General features: G+C 35.6%; 1 pseudogene; it reads right to left on the bottom strand.

Annotated features, from left to right (window-relative positions):
• Window positions 1-2136: 2136 nt before the first annotated feature.
• On the bottom strand, window positions 2137-4935 carry LOC120202035 (annotated as a pseudogene).
• Between the last annotated feature and the right edge of the window lie 4140 nt (window positions 4936-9075).

Here is a 9075-nt window from a genome sequence, read left to right as displayed (position 1 = left end):
CTTTACCGGTTTTGTCATATTTTTACCTATTATATTGTTATGGATCGATACATTTTTATAAAGTATCGACACACTTTATAGGCGCTATTACTGCTTCTCTTTTAAATTCCAAAAGTGTCGATACTTATATTAAAGTATCGACACTTTCAACATATCGGGTATTGCTTTACCGTTTTTGTCATTTCGAGACCGGTTTTATCATATTTTTACCTTTTATATTGTTGTGGATCGATACATTTTTATAAAGTATCAACACTTTATATGCGCTATTATTGCTTCTCTTTTAAATTTTAAAAGTGTCGATACTTATATTAAAGTATCGACACTTTCAACATATCGGGTATTGCTTTACCGGTTTTGTCATTTCGAGATCGGTTTTGTCATATTTTTACCTGTTATATTGTTATGGATCGATACATTTTTATAAAGTATCGACACTTTATAGGCGATATTACTTCTTCTCTTTTAAATTCCAAAAGTGCCGATACTTATTTCAATCTAATCGATACTTTCAACATATCCGGTAGCGCTTTACCGGTTTTGTCATTTTGAAACCGGTTTTGTCATATTTTTACCTATTATATGGATGTGGATCGATACATTTTTTATTTGTATCGACACAAACCGACAAGCTATGTTTGCCGGTTGTCAAATTTTTTAATATTTCTTCATGATTTCCACCTACAATATTATTATTACTCAACATTTCCGGTAACGCTAAACCAAATTTATTAAATATCTTTTAATATATCTGATAACACCATATATTAGTCTGTCTTTCATGAGACAATCCCATAGTTTCCCTCTACACGTCGCCGTCTTTATTTGGTCTCTTACTAATATCAACTAGCGACCATCTTTTTATTAGTATAATAATTATTCATCGAGTAAATTAGACCTATAAATCTCAAACTATGACTTTTATTTTATATTGATCCTTAAATTTTTTAATATTCTAATTTCATCTCAAAACTATGACATATTCTAAATTGATCCTCAAAATTTTGAATATTTTAAATTTATATACAAATTATGACCCTCATTCTAAATTGATCCTCAAGCTTTTGAATGTTATAATAATTTCTCTAAATCATTAAAAAGTTTGATGATAAAATTAGAACATTCAAAAATTTGGGAACCAATATAAAAAGAGTCATAGTTTAAAGCTCAATTTGCAATCTTCAAAAGTTTAGGACTTAATTTAAAATAAGAACCATAGTTTAAAAAACGCACAGTACAATTAACTCTTATTTATTTAGTCCTTAATATTCATATATTCTATCAATTTAATCTTAATTTTAAATAAATAAATTTAACCTTTTACATTTACAAGGTGAATGTAAACTGTAAAAAAATAAAACATAAATATATAAATTTTAAAAGGTATAATAATAAAAAATTAGGGATGGCCATGGGCCTGACCCTGACCCAAAAATATAAATCTTATATCCAATGCCATACTGCACCAATGAAATTTAAGTTATTTCTATCTCGAACCTGTTTCGATTTTTAGACTAAAACAACGACTAAATTCGATATGAATATATTTGTTAGTTAAAATGTAACACATAAAGAAGTTAACTAGTTAAAATGTATCAAGTAAGGAAGTTGGCTTGGTGGTAAGGTTGCAAGCCAAAACTTATTGCAAGCTTTTTTGTAGTGAATTTCTTTCTTTTAAACCAACTAGATGATGTTATGTGACATCATTTGATTAGTTGATAATTAATCGAATACATATAATTAATTATTTTAGAAAATATATTGTTGACGTGACATTTACGTGGACATATCACGTCAACAGAAAACATAAATTATTAGTTAAACTATCGATATCCAACCAACCAAGGGGTATTTTATCACAAAATAAAACGTTAGGAGTCAGTGTTTAAAAAAAGAATAAGGCTTAAAATACACTATTGTCAAACGTTAGGGATGTTTGTTGTTATTATGCCTTTTTAAAATTAGAAAAAATACTTCAAAAGTGCTTTGTAGGGTACTCAAACAAACCTGACCAAATACCGGATAAAAATGTATTGTGAATGTCATCTCTATATTTGCACTTCAAAGAATGGTCATCGTTTTAGAGATGATCTCCACATTACCCGACTTAGAAAAAGGGTGTTTGCTATCCTCTAAGCTTCTATCTGCTTCATCCTGTACAACACTTCGCTCAGTGCCTCGACCTCATGCAGTCATTCCCTGCTTTTTTTTTCCGAAACCGATCTCTTCAACGCTTCAAATCATCTGTCATTGACAAGGTTTCTTAGCAGGCAAGGAACCCTTCCTGTGAACTATCAGTTGGCCAAAAACATTTCCGGTTTTAAAAACTTCAGATATCACCAGTAGTCTCCACAGGAACAAACTCCGTTCGAAATATGGTGGAATCGGTTCTTGTCCCTCAAGTACACTTCTCTCAGATAGATCTTCGAAACAAACTTGGCAAATTTATGGCAATCAATGCAAATCCGGAGGTTTTTAATCACACGGAGCGAGGCTCTATCTGAGGTTGAAATCAACCCGAAAGTCAATGCCAATTTCTCACTGTGGCCTAGTAGTATCTTCTCCTTCTGCTCTTCATCCACATCGTGTAAAACACAACTTAGATCAGGAACATAGCCAGCTTCCTTGAATTTGATTGATAACTCTTTCAGCTTCGCAAACACCTCTTCCCTTCTAGGATGTGAACGATCACTTGCATGGAAGGAATGAAGGGTTTGGTCGAGCTCAATCCAACTTCTTCCGGGATCTTTCTTTACAGCTTTCTTCATCATCAAATCTCTCACCATTCTTACATCTTCCCATCTCCCTGCAGAAGCATATAGATTAGACAGAATAACATAGTTTCCAGCATTCTCGGGCTCAATTTCTAGCAGACGATGGCCTACAAATTCACCAATGTCAAGATTTGAGTGAACCCTGCAAGCACCTAGAAGGGAACCCCATAGAGCAGCAGTTGGTTCAAAAGGCATCTTTTTAATAAATTCGAAAGCCTCTTCTACTCTACCAGCGCGACCAAGCAAATCCACAACACACCCGTAGTGCTCAATGTCAGGCTCAACCCCATCTTTCCCATTCACCATTTCATCAAAGATTTTCAATCCCACATCTTCCATCCCTCCATGACTGCAACCAGACAAAACACCCAACAGAGTGATGCTGTCGGGGTTTATTTGATTTTCATTTCTCATCAATTTGTACAGCTCCACAACCTCTCTTCCCATCCCATGTTTGCTGTACCCCACAAGCATTGCATTCCATGAAATAACAGTTCTCTCGGGCATGTTATCAAATATCCGTCTTGAGTAGACGAGGTTCCCACACTTTGAGTACATATCGATCAAAGAATTCTGAAGTACCACATAGAAGGGCAGATTATATCGCAGTACATGGTTGTGAACTTGCTTACCACGATCTAATGCTGCAAGCCCAGATAAGGCAGTTAGAACACTAGCATAAGTAACATAATTTGAAGCCATTCCTTCTAAATTCAATCTTCGGAATAGTTCTAACGCCTCTGCATCTAACCCTAATTGAGCATACCCTGAAATTATGGCAGTGAATGAAACAACATCCCTTTCCGGTATGCTTTCGAAAACCTCTCTAGCTTCGTGAATTCTACCAGCTTTGGCATACATATCAAGGAGGGTCCCAACAAATATACGAGTGTCAAGAGTTCTCTTGATTACAAGGGAGTGGATTTGCCTTCCCAACCGGAAGGACCGGTATAAGAAGAAAGCACAGTGGCGAAAGTAAATTCATTCGGTTCTGTAACTGCAACAAGAAACCAAATCAAAATAAGTGCCAATTCATTTTAACGCCTGCTAGTTGAAAAAAGATTAAACTTTGCCACATAAAGGAAGTATAAATTCAGCAATGAAAAATAAAAAAAAAGCAGCCTCAAGTCTAACTCTAAACCATCACCTCATATTGGCATACTTCCAAATATTATCCAAAACAAAAGGTGGTTCATAAACCTCCAACAAATAAGATAGTTCATCCGAATTTGCGTTAGAGATTACCATCTGTATTAACTCATGTTGTTTCAACAGAGTTTAGAGCGATAGTTCCGTATTACACTATAGAAAACAATTTTAAATCATGAACATAAGAAGAGAAAAATGCCATTTAATTGGACTCAAATTTAGCAAAAAAAATTGTAAAAACATGTCAACTATAAATACCTGATCTTAACATCTGTACAAAAAGATTCAAAGCTTGAGAGGCAAACCCTCTTTGAGAATAAGCAGAAATCATAGCAGTCCAAGAAACCACATTCTTCTCAGGCATTTCGTCGAGCACATTCCTTGCCTCCCTCAAACGACCACATTAGCCATAAAAAATGATCAGCCGGGTTCTAAGATAAACAGGCGGTAAATATCGTGTTTTGATCATATGGGCATGGACCCTTTGGCCCTCTCTAAATGCCCTTCTCTTTATGCAAGCGTTTAACAACATATCGTAGACTTCAAACTTCATTTCAAGGCCTTGAACCGCCATTTCTATCAAAGCTTCTTTCAGCTGACCATTGGAGCATAAGGTAGTCAAAAGAATCTGTGGGTCTAGCGGGAAGATCGTGAGAGGTAGCTGGTGAGTGGTAAAGGAGTTGAAGAAAGATGAAAATGATGTATTTTTGGGGTAATAATGGAAAAGGCACTTCATTTTCTCAAGTAACTTCATCTTCCAAAACTTTACCCAACCCTTGAATTACATTTATATATATGACCTTAAGGGGGGAAGGTGGCAAAGCTGCATATTATGCCACTAAAAATTAATTTTCTTGTCAAAGTACTAAGTAAGATTATTTTTTTTCAGGTTCAAAATTCTCATCTTCAATATATAGTAAAAAATTAGACTAGGTATAAAACTCTAGATGTCTACCTTCCCGATCCTCCTGATGACCAACAGCTCCCGAAACGGCAGCGTCGGTGAGACGATGATTCGCCTGATGGTGTCGTACCCCCTCCCTCGAACTGTCCCCAGTCAGATATGTATATTTATAACTCCCACGCTACCCCTCCTCCGGCCTCATACCGAGATATGGTATTTGGCTCCCATGGTCAAGCACCCGCAGAAGATCTTTTCTCGCTTGATGACGATGAGAATATTCAACTATTTGATGATGATATCGAGATTGGAGAAACTGATGGCATCCTATTTATCATTTTTTTGGATCGTGTCCTTCACAATAGGATTTTATCCCTTTGGAAACCTGTTCATCCTTTCAAATTGATTGATATCGAAAATAATTATTTTCTGGATAAGTTTGTTGCCCGAAGTGATTTCCTCCATGCTCTTACTGATGGTCCTTGGGTGTTTTTTGGTCACTATCTCACCGTTGAACCGTGGTCGGATGATTTCAGTCCCTCTCAAGCTTATCCTAGTTGTATAATGGCATGGGTGAGACTACCTGGACTCCCGATTACTTGGTACAAGCAAAGAATGATTCAGGCGATAGGTGAACGTATTGGATCTGTCCTGAAGATCGATTATCAAACAGAAAATGGTCGAAGGGGCCGTTTTGCTCGCATGCTATTAAGATCAACTTAAAGAAGCCTCTTGTTTCGAAGCATGAGATTTGTGGTCGAACACAAATTGTTGAATACGAATCCTTTCCTGTCGTCTGCTTTCAATGTGGTATCTATGGCCACACTAGTGAACTTTGTCCCAAAACCCCAAAAAACGCTGCTGCTACTGAAACTTTTGGCAATGTTCCTGAACCGACACCACCACAAACCACCCCGCAACAATAGTTTGGCCCTTGGATGCTTGTTGAGAAACGTCAACGTAAGCAAATCCGCAAAGAACACAACAACCGATCTTCTAAAAGCAAGGTAGAGGTTGGCATCTCTCAGTTTACTCCTTTAGCAGAAATTGAAGACCACTAGGACGATCATACAAATGAGCAGCCCCCCTAAGACGAATATTACAAATCCATCTCCTCTACCGAATCATAACCAGAAGAAGAAGACACTTGCTACTTCCAACAAAGAAAATAGTAATTCTAATAATATGAAGGCCAAAGGTAAATCCTCAATTCCCCTCCAAAAGCCAGCTGTTACTATTCTTAGACAAATTTTTTTTGAATACTGTCGTGAACAATCATGTTGTAAAACATGATGCTCCTCCCTCTAGAAGTCGTGGACAATCGGCTGAGTTGAATTCTTCTCCTCATGTCGCGGTTACTCTTGACCCTGATGCCATGCCACAAGTTCCTGCTACCATGGTTAGTGACCCAGTGGTAGACATTACTGGGATGAACCCTCCTATACCGCTTGATATAACTCAAGCTTTCAATGATACTGTCGACACCGTTTTTTTACAAGATAAAAATAAAGTATCGAATTTTATGAAATGATGAGTTTTTGAAATTGAATTAATTTGGAATCGCCATCGACCTTTAGATTAGGTAGGTCGAATACCTAAAAAACATATTTTAAAATAATTTTAAGAAAAATCATTTTAAATAAAAAATTAGTCTGCATTTACTAGAAATTTATTTTTAAGGGCTCAAGAATCGGTTACGCGGGGAGAAGGATCAACACCCCACAACGCCCAAAATTAGTACTTGGTTGCTTATATATTGTCGTAGTGGTGGAATTTGTGGATCCGAATCAAAATTTAAAATGTGATCCTTTTATTGAACATCGATCAATTTCATTTTTTTTTATCAAAGCATACTCAATATATTTTCAAGTCTATTTTTGTTTGAACATCGTATTGTATCGTACATAGGCTGCACTTTTCACGCACATTCTACGAAAGATGTTCTTGAAAATTCACATGAGTACAAAATAAGTTTAGTGATGATTATTATCGAATTTTAAGAGCATTTTACCATTCTAAGCAATAATACGTATCATTATACTACACTAGGGGTGTAAACGAGCCAAGAATAGCTCGAGTATTACTGAACTCGACTCGAACTCGAAAAATATAAATCTAAACTCGACTCAACTCAAAAACTATAAATCTAAGCTCGACTTAACTCGAAAACTCGCGAGCCTAAAATTTTCAAGCTCGACTCGAACTAGAAAAGGCTCAAACTCAAAAAAAATTCAAGAGCTCGACTGAAGCTCAAAACTCGAACTCGATTGAAGCTCGATTTTAAGCTCGATTCAAGCTCGATTTTGAGCTCGATTCAGAGCTCAATTCAGAGCTAGACAGGTTTTACTTTCCTTTGTTGAAACCCATCCACTTTTATACACTCACTTTACCTCTTATTCCCCAACAACCAACGATGTGGGATATCAAACCAACTCAAGTTCAACGCTAAGTCTGACAATCTCAACAATTTGCCTTATCTGATCTAACATTGGTCTATAAAGACAGAAAAATATCCTATTAGCTTCTGCAATAGCCTTCAATGGCTTCCATCATTATACCAATATTCATCTTCTTTTTCTTCTCTTCAACTTTCTCTCTCAACGTTTCTTCAACAAATTCTCTGAACCCAAATCTCACTTCCATACGAAGTTTCTGCAAATCAACTCCATACCCAGGTTCTTGTTTCGATTCACTGAAGCTTTCCATTTCAGTAAACATCAGTCCCAACATGCTTTTCTACCTCCTTCAAACCCTCAACACTGCTTTATCCGAGGCTGCGAAGCTAACAAGTTTATTCTCCAATGGCGGAAATGGAAACGTGATCGTCAAGAAACAAAGAGGAGCATTGCAAGTTGCATGGAACTCCATGAATCAGCACTATCTTTGTTGAAAAAAACAGTGTCGAGAATCGAAGATGAACACAAGCAAACCTAGTCTATGTTGCTCTAGTGTCTGAAAAATTTATTCGAGGATATGACCTCCAAATACATGGAACACCCAAGTAAAATATATACCCGTATTCAACGTTTATACTCCAGCCCGAGTAACGTAGACTACAGTGACAAAGGAACACAAGCAAGCCATTCAAGCCTCTAATATTTGCATTCATCTTAGAAGATAAATATCAAACTGAGCAGTGTAAAAAATTACAACAGAAAGAAGTGAAACTAGAAAGGAAATGAACTCAACTTGCTTTCCGTTCCCTGCAGGAAGTCCATAATCAATTATTAATTGATTTTTTTTGGGTGGTGGGGGCTCGTTTACACCCCTATTCTTGAGTGAATTGGGGACAGTATTTCACGGGTTGCATTGCAGTGCGCATGAAGTTGAACAATACACGTGTAATTCATCTTCTTCCATAGAATGATAATGGAATGTACCGACGTCCTCTACCTCAGTCTAGTGGTGATATTATATTTAACTATAAATTAAGAGCGATTCTAGAACTCTCATTTAAAGTGAACTTTTAATTGCCTCCTCACTTCAATTCCATTTTCTAGTTTAATTTATTTTATTCTTTAAAGTGAGTCTCTTTAAAAAGAAATGAGATATTGATCCATTGACCACCAATATTCATTGCATTTTTAGGCCCAAAACTGCTTAAGATATAACTTGGGATGTCCCCGATGTTTCCCCTTCTTGTCTATTATCATTTTTAATTTTTTATTTCTTTGAAAATACGAAAATATACTTACACAAATATAATTATGTGTTTATTTTTAGGTACTACGATATTGGGAGATGTAGATACTAATACCGATGTAAGAATGTGTTAATTGCTACACTATTTATGTAATGCGATCAATGAGCAAACTCAACATCAAGGCGCCGCATGTTTAATAAATTTATAGTTTGATACGTTATATTTTAATTTTTGTATTTCAATCACATTTGTTTAAATTTTCTTATTTGTTTTAAATGTTCAGGTGTCATTTATGTTATTTTCCATATTATTTAAGCTTAAACCGAATATGATCAATTGCATATAAGACCCTGTAGTTTATGCACATTTTGTATTTAAGTCATTGGTTTAATTCCATTTTTGTAAGTTTAATTTTACATTTACATGAATTTAATCATCATTCTAAAGTTAGTATATTTAGCTTAAATTAATCCCCACATTTAGGTTTCTCTTAATTTAGTCCCTGTTTAAGATTGTTTCCTTTAATTAGTTGTGTATATTTATTTTGCATGTTGATATGTTTATGTATAAGTATGTGAATGATTCATTTAGGAGTCACATAACATCAT

The sequence above is a fragment of the Hibiscus syriacus genome, unplaced genomic scaffold, assembly GCF_006381635.1.
Source record: "Hibiscus syriacus cultivar Baekdansim isolate YM2019G1 unplaced genomic scaffold, ASM638163v2 tig00008145_pilon, whole genome shotgun sequence".
In the NCBI taxonomy this organism is placed as follows: domain Eukaryota; kingdom Viridiplantae; phylum Streptophyta; class Magnoliopsida; order Malvales; family Malvaceae; genus Hibiscus; species Hibiscus syriacus.
The sequence above is the reverse complement of the archived record's forward strand: the minus strand, read 5'-3'. Positions and strand labels throughout refer to the sequence as shown.